Here is a 13207-nt window from a genome sequence, read left to right on the forward strand (position 1 = left end):
CAATTCCAAATCATGAGAAAAACATGGTTGAACTCATATTCAAAATTTTATCCCTAACAATTGATTTGGAGTAAGAACAATTTAATCATAATTGAAACCGCATATTTGGGTAAAATCAAATCTCATAAATATATAAATAATAATCGTTAATGGGGCTTCATCCTCAACTGTCACGCCCTGGATTTTCAACATAATAATAATAGCATTTCCAACAAAAGTCCAACGTTATAATACATCATAATACCCCAAAATATTTTTCATAATTCATGCGAGAGAATAAAATCAAGTTTGAATAGAGTTACAATATTGACACCTTGGCCCAATTTCCAGAATTAGTCAAAAGAGGATAAGTTTAGCGATTACATGATTCCCAAAGTCAAAAGCGTTCAAATGAAGTTACAATTGCATCTTTCAAAAGGGAGTATACAAAGATGCTAGAACAACTCCTGATTGTCGGCTTTCAAAAGATACGATGTAAAAGATGCACTTCATGCACTCCAAAATCAATGCCCTTGAGGTGTACCTGAAAATGATGATAGGTTGAGCTACACTAGCCCAGTAGAGAAATCGGCGCTACGTTTATATGAATTGAGTAAAGTGTAATGAATGAATGAGGACACAATTCACTGAGTCGCCAACAAGAAAGTTTAAACCGAATAAGGAGTTTAATGCCCAATCAATACCATTTCTACCCACGTTCCATCTTTTACCTATGACTTTACGAACTTAACGAAACAACCCAACACGTGGAATCGCTACTCGTCTATTTCTATTTCTATCGAAGTACCACTACATCAGGCATTTTAAATGTATCATACATCTCATTTCCGTATCCTTGCCATACGATTTTAATCTGAGCATTCGGGACCTCGCACTATCCCCTACTGAGCATTTGGGACCTCGCACTATTCCCACTTCATCTTACGCAATCTCATGTTCAGGCCTATAGACCTCACACCATCGGCTTATACCAACAAGTACCAAACATGTAACAAAAATTCAATAAATGAAACCTGAAGGACTAACTATCCCAAGTCGGCACCCATCTCATTCGTAATTATCACTATTAACCACTCATCATTTATAAACTATTTCACATAATAACCAATACAAGTCCGCTAACGCTATTAATTTAACAGATTGTACAAAAACCAAGTGTTTCGAGTTTCTCAACTCTGATTGCAAGCCCATTTTGGTCCACCAAACCTCAGAATCCGAAAGCAAGTATTCAAACAAAGTTGTAGAGGATCGAATCAGCTGTCCAACGCAATTTGAATCGAATCTAACCGACGTCGCATGAAAGAGTTATGCCCAAAATACGAACTGCTGTCAGGGAACAAAAACAACACATCCAGATCTGGAATACAGATTGGAGAATGGACGTTTCTGGGTATAATTTATGAGTATGAATTTCTGTTCATATTTTTCCTAGATAGTAGACTCAAACACGGAACTTTTGGCGCAAGAATCAACCAAAATGGAGCTTTGTAGAGTCCTAGGGAATTTCTGCAAGATCTGCAAAAAAAACTTGAACCAGTCCGGCCAGGAGCAGAAAAGTGACGAAAATAAGGGATTTTCAAGGCCAAATCCCAAACAATCAACAAAAGTAAAATCAATCACAATATCCACACATCACACTAACTCAAAAACACATAAAAGTAGTTAGATTTCCCTACCTCAAAGATCGAAAGCACAAGCTCAAGCTCAATCGAACTCTAGGGCTTCAAATTCGAAATCCACCGAGATACACCCCTTCCAAGCTTAATCAACGCAACTCACACGTCGGGGAAGTTAGAACACGGCATAGAGAGGTTGGGTTTCCATGGGTTTGAGCTATGGATGCAAGACCCAAGAGAGAGAGAGAGGGAGAGGGTGCGTCGGACGGAGAGAGAGAGAGAGAGAGATCTGTCGTGTGTGAGAAGAGAGGGTGAGGAAAATGATTGTGTGGCTCTCACACACCCATATATATATACTCATGTACTTTTGCATTACACTAACACCCCTAACTTTCAAGTTCTATCACATTCAACCCATATCACATATTCACATAACATTTCATATTATCCCATAATTCTAACTTTTATTAGAATATTAAAATTGTTGAAATAAAAAAAAAAATACGGGTCTCTACATCAACCCTAGTTGAAGAGTTTAGCCGCTCATGAAGTCAAAACACATACTCAAATAATAAAAGAACTCCATTGAAGAAAATAAGGTCTCACAAAATATGAAAAGATGTTCAACACTTATTCCTCCTTGCTCCAGCCGAGGTAATGCTTCTGTTCTTCGAATTGCCGTCGTGATCGTCAACTCCAATTTTATATATTTTTCATGCAAAGCCTAATGCCCTTTTTTTATACACACTGCCGAGATTTATTTCCTTAACAAGGAGAATCCTTTTTACTTGGTCCACTCAAAGATTTCTCTTAGAAATTGTCTTTCCTTTTTCCCTTGATTCTCAAACCCAATTCTGCCTTTTATGATAGCCTTGGATTTCTAAGAATAAACTCTTAGCTGCGTGTAGATTTCCAATTACCAGTACATGCTCCTAAATCATGAATCAATGACTTGCCTTAACCGAGTCCTAATCACGTGCAGAACAAAATGACGTGTTGCAAATCTTTTCTTGTATTAGAACCAAATCCGTTGCGGCCTATTCTTGATTCCAAATCACCACTTAATTGGACTCCCATTTGCTTTGAATGCAATTATCATCTTTCCTGCATACGTAAGTAATTTAGCATAAATGATCAAAAAGATGATAACTATATTTAATTAGGCACAGTAAAGAACTAGAAAATATATGATATCGAGGCTTCAATATGTCAATATTTTACGCTCATCAGTATGGATGTACTCGTACGGTATTGTACCGTTTTGGTGTGGTTTGACACCGTATGGATGTACTCGTACGGTATTGTACCATTTTGGTGTGATTTGGTTCCGTATGAACGTTCTCGTACGGTATTGTACCATTTTGGTGTGGTACTGTTCCGTATGGTTGTACTCGTACGGTATTGTAACGTTTTGGTATGTTATGGTTCCGTATGGTCATACTCATACGGTATTGTACCGGTTTGGTGTCGTAAGATACCGCATAGATGTACTCGTACGGTATTGTACCATTTTGGTTTGGTTTGGTACCGTAGGGATGTAGTCGTAGGGTATTGTACCATTTTTTTGTGGTTTGGTACCATAAGGATGTACTCGTACGGTATTGTACCATTTTGGTGTGGTTTCGTACCGTATGGAGGTTCTCGTACGGTATTTTACCATTTTGAGTAGTTTGGCACCATATGGATGTACTCGTACTGTATTGCACCATTTTGGGGTGGTATGGTACCGTATGGATGTACTCGTACGGTATAGTACCGTTTTGATGTCTAAGATACCATATGGATGTACTCGTATTGTAACGTTTTGGTGTGGTATGGTTCCGTATGGTCATACTCGTACGGTATTGTACCGGTTTGGTGTCATAAGATACCGCATGGATGTACTCGTACGGTATTGTACCATTTTGGTTTGGTTTGGTACCGTATGGATGTAGTCGTAAGGTATTGTACAATTTTTTTGTGGTTTGGTTCCGTATGGATGTACTCGTACGGTTTTGTACCATTTTTGTGTCGCAAGGTACCGCACGGAGGTACTCGTACGATATTGTACCGTTTGGTGTGGTTTGATACATTATGGAGGTTCTCGTACGGTATTGTACCGTTTTGGTGTGGTTTGGTACCGTATGGATGTATTCATACAGTATTGTACAATTTTGGAGTGGTTTGGTACTATATGGAGGTTCTCGAACCGAATTGTACCGTTTTAAAGTAGTATGGTTCCGTATGGTCATCCTCATACGGTACTGTAAAGTCTTGGTGTGGTATGGTACCGTATGGATGTACTCGTACGGTATTGAACCGTTTTGGTATCTTAAGATACCACATTGATGTATTCGTATGGTATTGTACCGTTTTGGTGTGGTGTGGTTTGGTACGGTATGGATGTACTCGTACGGTATTGTACCGTTTTGGTGTGGTTTGACACCTTATGGATGTACTCATATAGTATTGTACCATTTTGATGTGATTTGGTACCGTATTAACGTTCTCGTACGGTATTGTACCATTTTAATTAATGTGGTATGGTTCTGTATGGTCGTACTCGTACGTTATTGTACCATTTTGGTGTGGTATGGTACTGTATGGATGTATTCGTACGGTGTTGTACCATTTTTGTGTCGTAACATACCTCCTGGACGTAATCGTATGGTATTATACCATTTTGGTGTGGTTTGCTACCGTATGGATGTATTTGTACGGTATTGTACCATTTTTCTGTGGTTCGGTACCGTATGGATGTACTTGTACGGTGTTGTACCATTTTTGTATTGTATGGAACCGAATGGATGTACTCGTACAGTATTGTACCATTTTGGTGTGGTTTGGTAACGTATGGAGGTTCTCGTACGGTATTGTACGTTTTGGTGTGGTTTGGTACCGTATGGATGTACTTGTACGGTATTGTACCATTTTGGTGTGGTATGGTACCGTATGGTATTGTACCGTTTTGGTGTGGTTTGGTTCCGTATGGATGTACTCGTACGTTATTGTACCATTTTTGTGTGGTTTGGTCCCGTATGGATGTACTCGCACGGTATTGTACCGTATTGGTGTCGTTTAGTACGGTATGCAGGTTCTCGTATGGAATTGTACCCTTTTGGTGTGCAGGTTCTCGTACGGTATTGTACCATTTTGGTGTGGTTATCTACGATATGGATGCACTCGTACGGTATTGTACCGTTTTGGTGTGGTATGGTTCAGTATGGATGCACTTGTACGGTATTGTACAGTTTTGGTGTCGTAAGATACCACATGGATGTACTCGAACGGTATTGTACCATTTTGGTGTGGTTTGGTAACGTATGGAAGTAGTTGTACCGTATTGTACCGTTTTTGTGTGGTTTGGTACCGTATGGATGTACTCGTACGATATTGTACCATTTTTGTGTGATTTGGTACGGTATACTCGTACGGTATTGTATCGTTTTGGTGTGGTATGGTACCGTATGGATGTAGTGGTTCAGTATTGTACCGTTTGGTGTGGTTTGGTACGGTATGGATGTACTCGTACGGTATTGTACAATTTTGGTATGGTTTGACACCCTATGGAAGTACTAGTACAGTACTGTACCGTTTTGGTGTGATTTGGTACCATATGAACGTTCTCGTACGGTATTGTGCCATTTTAATGTGGTATGGTTCTGTATGGTCGTACTCGTACGTTATTGTACCGTTTTGGTGTGGTATGGTACCGTATGGATGTATTCGTACAGTGTTGTACCATTTTTGTGTCGTAAGATACCTCCTGGACGTAATCGTATGGTATTATACCATTTTTGGGTTATTTGGTACGGTATACTCGTACGGTATTGTCCCGTTTTGGTGTGGTATGGTACCGTATGGATGTACTTATACAGTATTGTACAGTTTTGGTGTGGTTTTGTATAGTATGGATGTAGTCGTACAGTATTATACCATTTTTTTGTGGTTCGGTACATTATGAATGTACTTCTACGGTGTTGTACCATTTTTGTGTTTTATGAAACCGAATGGATGTACTCGTACAATATTGTACCATTTTGGTGTGATTTGGTACCGTATGGAGGTTCTCGTCTGGTGTTGTACCGTTTTGGTGTGGTTTGGTACCGTATGGATGTACTCGTACGGTTTTATACATTTTGGTGTGGTTTGAAACCGTATGGATGTACTCATACGGTATTTTACCGTTTTGGTGTGATTTGGTACCGTATGAACGTTCTCGTACGGTATTGTACCATTTTGGTGTGGTACGATTCCGTATGGTTGTACTCGTACGATATTATACCGTTTTGGTATGGTATGGTTCCCTATGGTCATTGTCGTACGGTATTGTACCGTTTTGGTGTGGTATGGTACAGTATGGATGTACTCGTACGGTATTGTACCGGTTTGGTGTCCTAAGAAACCGCATGGATGTACTCGTACGGTATAGTAGCCATTTTGGTGTGGTTTGGTACCGTATGGATGTAGTCGTACGGTATTGTACCATTTTTGTGTTGTTTTGTACCGTATGGTTCTACTCGTACGGTTTTGTACCATTTTTGTGTTGCAAGGTGCCGCACGGAGGTACTCGTACGATATTGTACCATTTGGTGTGGTTTGGTACAGTATGGAGGTTCTCGTACGGCATTGTACCGTTTTGGTGAGGTTTGGTACCGTATGAATGTACTCGTACAGTATTCTACCGTTTTGGTGTGATTTGGTACTTTATGAAGGTTCTCGTACCGAATTCTACCGTTTTGATGTAGTATGGTTCCGTACGGTCATGCTCGTACGATGCTGTACCGTTTTAGTGTGGTATGATACCGTATGGATGTACTCGTACGGTATTGTACCATTTTTGTGTGATTTGGTACGGTATACTCGTACGGTATTATACATTTTAGTGTGGTATGGTACCGTATGTATGTACTCGTACAGTATTATACTATTTTTGTGTGATTTGGTACCGTATACTTGTACGGTATTGTACCATTTTTCTATGGTTCGGTACCATATGGATGTACTTGTACGCTGTTGTACCATTTTTGTGTTTTATGGATCCGAATGGATGTACTCGTACAGTATTGTGCCGTTTTGGTGTGGTATGGTACAGTATGGATATACTCGTACGGTATTGTACCGGTTTGGTGTCGTAAGACATCGCATGTATGTACTCGTATGGTATTTGTACCGTTTTGGTGTGGTATTGCACAGTATGGATGTACTCATACGATATTGTACCGTTTTCGTGTCGTAAGATAGCGCATGGATGTACTCGTACGTATTGTACCAGTTTGGTGTGGTTTGGTACCGTATGGATGTACTCGTATGGTTTTGTCCCGTTTTTGTGTGGCAAGGTACCGCACGGAGGTACTCGTGCGATATTGTACCGTTTGGTGTGGTTTGGTACAATATAGAGGTTCTTGTACGATATTGTACCATTTTGGTGTAGTTTGGTACCGTATGGATGTACTCGTACAGTATTGTACCGTTTTGGTGTGGTTTGGTACTGTATGGAGGTTCTCAAACCGAATTTTACCGTTTTGATGTAGTAAGGTTCCATATGGTCATACTCGTACGGTACGGTACCATTTTGGTGTGCTATGGTACCGTATGGATGTACTCGTACGGTATTGTACCATTTTTGTGTGATTTGGTACGGTATACTCGTACAGTATTGTACCGTTTTTGTGTCGTATGGTACGGTATGGAGGTTCTCGTACGATACTGTACCGTTTTGGTGTGGTTTGGTACCGTGTGGATGTACTCGTACGGTAATGTACCATTTTGGTGTGGTATGGTACCGTTTGGATGTACTTGTATGGTATTGTACCGTTTTGGTGTGGTATGATACCGTATGGATGTACTCGTACGATATTGTACCGTTTTGGTGTCCTAAGATACTGCATGGATGTACTCGTACGGTATTATACCGTTTTTGTGTGATTTGGTACAGTATGGAGGTTCTCGTACGGTACTGTACCATTTTGGTGTGGTTTGGTACCGAATCGATGTACTCGTACGGTATTGTACCGTTTTGACTCGTACGTTATTGCACCATTTTTTTGTGGTTTGGTACCGTATGGACGTATTCGCACGGTATTGTACCGTTTTTGTGTCGTTTAGTACGGTATGCTAGTTCTCGTACGGTATTGTAAAATTTTGGTGTGGTTTGGTACGGTATGGATGTACTCGTATGGTATTGTACCGTTTTGGTGTGGTTTGACACCGTATGGATGTACTCGTATGTAGGGGGATGAAAACAATTGATGCTTTGGATCAACTGGATTGCAACGGCTTTCTCGTGCCTCTTCACCAGAACCCTAATTTGTCGTCGGAACCCTAATCTGCAAAATAGACAGGGGGTGAGCACACCTCTGCCTCTCATGGCAAAGGCCCTCCGATGCCAAATTTAGTATCACGTACTAGCAGTCAAACCCTAATTATCAGTAGGAAAGCAAGAATGCAAAGTATTGCGTACCTTTTACCTCTAGGTTTACTCTGTTTATATAGACATTCGTCTGCTTGGCGCCCAAGCATCCCTATTGCCATAGGATTCCCAACTCGTATAGGAAACCCAGGATATCAAGGATTCTCGTTTCCTTTATCAGCTCATTAAAAGAGTCCTCTTTGGATTCATTTCCATAATGAGCTGAACATCTCATTCTCATTGGGTATCTTTCTCAGACCCTACATTCTCGGGATCTTATTCCTTAACGGATTACCTCTGTTTCTGGATTCTTCCAGAATGTTCCCTATGCTCCAATACTTGACTAAAGTCCTTTCTTTTGTTCGGCCGTCTCATGGCCGAACAGACGGTTTGGACCAATTACTTCATATGTAACTGGTACTCGAGCCCGTACAACCTTCCTGGACCATTGACTTCTCATGTCACTAGTCGATATTGCCGATCATCTGTCTAGCATGATGACTGTCCTGTCTATATTCAAACTATGGTCCCACGTACCATTTGTTCGGATATGAATTGCATTGCTTTCAACCCGTGATCCCTCGTATCACGTGCTTGGTTCTTATATCATCTGTTCGACTGTATCATAACCGAACAGTCTGCTTGGACTAGCTACTTCACATGTAACTTGATCTAATGTAATCGGAATGTCTCTATCTGCCGAACAGTCAGCACTGACCGTCAATCAGTCATGTTCAATTTGAACACGTGTTCTTATACACCACATGTTCGGCAACTAAATGTATATGCTCGGGAATACCTCCCTACATCGTACAATATTGTACTGTTTTGATGTGATTTGGTACCGTATGAACGTTCTCGTACGGTATTGTACCATTTTAATATGGTATGGTTCTGTATGGTCGTACTCGTACGGTATTGTACCGTTTTGGAGTTGTATGGTACCGTATGGATGTATTCGTACGGTGTTGTACCGTTTTTGTGTCGTAAGATACCGCCTGGACGTAACCGTACGGTATTGTACCATTTTGGTGTGGTTTGCTACCGTATGGATGTAGTCGTACGGTATTGTACCATTTTTCTGTGGTTCGGTACCGTATGGATGTACTTGTACGGTGTTGTACCATTTTTGTGTTGTATGTAACCGAAAGGATGTACTCGTACAGTATTGTACCATTTTCGTGTCATTTGGTACCGTATGGAGGTTCTCGTACGGTATTGTACGATTTTGGTGTGGTTTGGTACCGTATGGATGTACTCATACGGTATTGTACCATTTTGGTGTGGTAAGGTACCCTATGGTATTGTACCGTTTTGGTGTGGTTTGGTTCCGTATGGATGTACTCGTACGTTATTGTACCGTTTTTGTGTGGTTTGGTACCGTATGGATGTACTCGCACAGTATTGTACCGTATTGGTGTCGTTTAGTACGGTATGCAGGTTCTCGCATGGTACTGCACGATTTTGGTGTGCAGGTTCTCGTATGGTATTGTACCGTTTTGGTGTGGTTATCTACGATATGGATGTACTCGTACGGTATTATACCGTTTTGGTGTGGTATGGTTCCATATGGTCCTACTCGTACGTTATTGTACCGTTTTGGTGTGGTATGGTTCAGTATGGATGCACCTATACGGTATTGTACCGTTTTGGTGTCGTAAGATACCACATGGATGTACTCGAACGGTATTGTACCATTTTGGTGTGGTTTGGTACCGTATAGAAGTAGTCGTACGGTATTGTACCATTTTTGTGTGGTTTGGTACCGTATGGATGTACTCGTACGATATTGTACCATTTTTGTGCGATTTGGTACGGTATACTCGTACGGCATTGTATCGTTTTGGTGTGGTATGGTACCGTATGGATGTAATCGTTCAGTATTGTACCGTTTGGTGTGGTTTGGTACGGTATGTATGTACTCGTACGGTATTGTACCATTTTGGTGTGGTTTGACACCGTATGGAAGTACTCGTACACTACTGTACCGTTTTGGTGTGATTTGGTACCGTATGAACGTTCTCGTACGGTATTGTACCATTTTAATGTGGTACGGCTCTGTATGGTCGTACTCGTACGGTATTGTACCGTTTCGGTGTGGTTTAGTACCGTATAGATGTAGTTGTACGTTATTGTACCGTTTTGGTGTGGTACGGTACCGTATGGATGTACTCGTACGGTATTGTACCATTTTTGGGTTATTTGGTACGGTATACTCGTACGGTATTGTCCCATTTTCGTTTGGTATGGTACCGTATGGATGTACTCTTACAGTATTGTACCTTTTTGGTGTGGTTTGATACCGTATGGATGTAGTCGTACGGTATTGTACCATTTTTGTGTTGTTTGGTACCGTATGGATGTACTCGTACGGTTTTGTACTATTTTTGTGTCGCAAGGTACCGCTCGGAGGTACACGTACGATATTGTACCATTTGGTGTGGTTTGATAAAGTATGGAGGTTCTCGTACGGCATTATACCGTTTTGGTGAGGTTCGGTACGGTATGAATATACGCGTATAGTATTGTACTATTTTGGTGTGATTTGGTACTTTATGGAGGTTCTTGTACCGAATTGTACCGTTTTGGTGTAGTATGGTTCCGTACGGTACTCATACTCGTACGGTACTGTACCGTTTTGGTGTGGTATGGTACCGTATGGATGTACTCGTACGGTATTGTACCATTTTTGTGTGATTTGGTACGGTATACTCGTACGGTATTGTACCGTTTTGGTGTGGTATGGTACCGTATGGATGTACTCGTACAATATTGTACCGTTTTTGTGTGATTTGGTACCGTATATTCGTACGGTATTGTACCGTTTTTCTATGGTTCGGTACCGTATGGATGTACATGTACGCTGTTGTACCATTTTTGTATTGTATGGAACCGAATGGATGTACTCGTACAGCATTGTGCCGTTTTGGTGTGGTATGGTACAGTATGGATGTACTCGTACGGTATTGTATCGGTTTGGTGTCGTAAGACACCGCATGGATGTACTGGTACGGTATTGTACCATTTTGGTGTGGTTTGGTACTGTATGGATGTAGTCGTACGGTATTGTATCATTTTTGTGTTGTTTGGTACCGTAAGGATGTACTCGTATGGTTTTGTACCATTTTTGTGTCGCAAGGTACCGCACGGAGGTACTCATACGATATTGTACCATTTGGTGTGGTTTGGTACAGTATGGAGGTTCTCGTACGGTATTGTATTGTTTTTGTGAGGTTTGGTACCGTATGAATGTACTCGTACAGAATTGTAACGTTTTGGTGTGATTTGGTACTTTATGGAGTTTCTCGTACCGAATTGTACCATTTTGATGTAGTATGGTTCTGTACGGTCATACTCGTACGGTACTGTACCATTTTAGTGTGGTATGGTACCGTATGTATGTACTCGTACAGTATTATACTATTTTTGTGTGATTTGGTACCGTATACTCGTACGGTATTGTACCATTTTTCTGTGTTCGGTACCATATGGATGTACTTGTACGCTGTTGTACCATTTTTGTGTTTTAAGGATTCGAATGGATGTACTCGTACAGTATTGTGCCATTTTGGTGTGGTATGGTACAGTATGGATATACTCGTACGGTATTGTACCGGTTTGGTGTCGTAAGACACCGCATGAATGTACTCGTACGGTATTTGTACCGTTTTGGTGTGGTATTGCACAGTATGGATGTACTCATACGGTATTGTAGCGTTTTCGTGTCGTAAGATAGCGCATGGATGTACTCGTACGTATTGTACCATTTTGGTGTGGTTTGGTACCGTATGGAAGTAGTCGTACGGTATTGTACTGTTTTTGTGTGGTTTGGTACCATATGGATGCACTCGTACGATATTGTACCATTTTTGTGCAATTTGGTACGGTATACTCGTACGGCATTGTATCATTTTGGTATGGTATGGTACCGTATGGATGTAATCGTTCAGTATTTTACCGTTTGGTGTGGTTTGGTACGGTATGTATGTACTCGTACGGTATTGTACCATTTTGGTGTGGTTTGACACCGTATGGAAGTACTTGTACACTACTGTACCGTTTTGGTGTGATTTGGTCCCGTATGAACGTTCTCGTACGGTATTGTACCGTTTTGGTGTGGTTTAGTACCGTATAGATGTAGTTGTACGTTATTGTGCCGTTTTGGTGTGGTATGGTACCGTATGGATGTACTCGTACGGTACTGTACCATTTTTGGGTTATTTGGTACGGTATACTCGAACGGTATTGTCCCATTTTTGTTTGGTATGGTACCGTATGGATGTACTCTTACAGTATTGTACCGTTTTTGTGTGGTTTTGTACCGTATGGATGTAGTCGTACGGTATTATACCATTTTTTTGTTGTTCGGTACCGTATGAATGTACTTGTATGGTGTTGTACCATTTTTGTGTTGTATGGAACCGAATGGATGTACTCGTACAATATTGTACCGTTTTGGTGTGGTTTGGTACCCTATGGAGGTTCTCGTACGGTGTTGTACCGTTTTGGTGTGGTTTGGTACCGTATGGATGTACTCGTACGGTATTATACATTTTAGTGTGGTTTGAAACCGTATGGATGTACTCATACGGTATTTTACCAATTTGGTGTGATTTGGTACCGTATGAACGTTCTCGTACTGTGTTGTATCATTTTGGTGTGGTACGATTCCGTATGGTTGTACTCGTACGGTATTATACCGTTTTTGTATGGTTTGGTTCCGTATGGTCATAGTCGTACGGTATTGTACCGGTTTGGTGTCATAAGACACCGCATGGATGTACTCGTACGGTATTGTACCATTTTGGTGTGGTTTGGTACCGTATGGATGTAGTCGTACGGTATTGTACCATTTTTGTGTTGTTTGGTACCGTATGGATGTACTCGTACGGTTTTGTACCATTTTTGTGTCGCAAGGTACCGCTCGGAGGTACTCGTACGATATTGTACCATTTGGTGTGGTTTGATACAGTATGGAGGTTCTCGTACGGCATTATACCGTTTTGGTGAGGTTTGGTACCGTATGAATATACGCGTATAGTATTGTACCATTTTGGTGTGATTTGGTACTTTATGGAGGTTCTTGTACCGAATTGTACCGTTTTGATGTAGTAAGGTTCCGTACGGTACTTATACTCGTACGGTACTGTACCGTTTTGGTATGGTATGGTACCGTACGGATGTACTCGTACGGTATTGT

At 41.0% G+C, this 13207-nt stretch overlaps 1 long non-coding RNA gene across 1 annotated transcript; it reads right to left on the reverse strand.

Annotated features, from left to right (window-relative positions):
* Window positions 1-241: 241 nt before the first annotated feature.
* On the reverse strand, window positions 242-1942 carry LOC131300993 (uncharacterized). Its single transcript, XR_009191133.1, has 2 exons — window positions 1677-1942; window positions 242-523 (listed from the first exon to the last, which is right to left on the reverse strand). It is a non-coding gene; the product is annotated as an uncharacterized LOC131300993 (long non-coding RNA).
* Between the last annotated feature and the right edge of the window lie 11265 nt (window positions 1943-13207).

This window comes from Rhododendron vialii, chromosome 9a (genome assembly GCF_030253575.1).
Source record: "Rhododendron vialii isolate Sample 1 chromosome 9a, ASM3025357v1".
Classification (NCBI taxonomy): domain Eukaryota; kingdom Viridiplantae; phylum Streptophyta; class Magnoliopsida; order Ericales; family Ericaceae; genus Rhododendron; species Rhododendron vialii.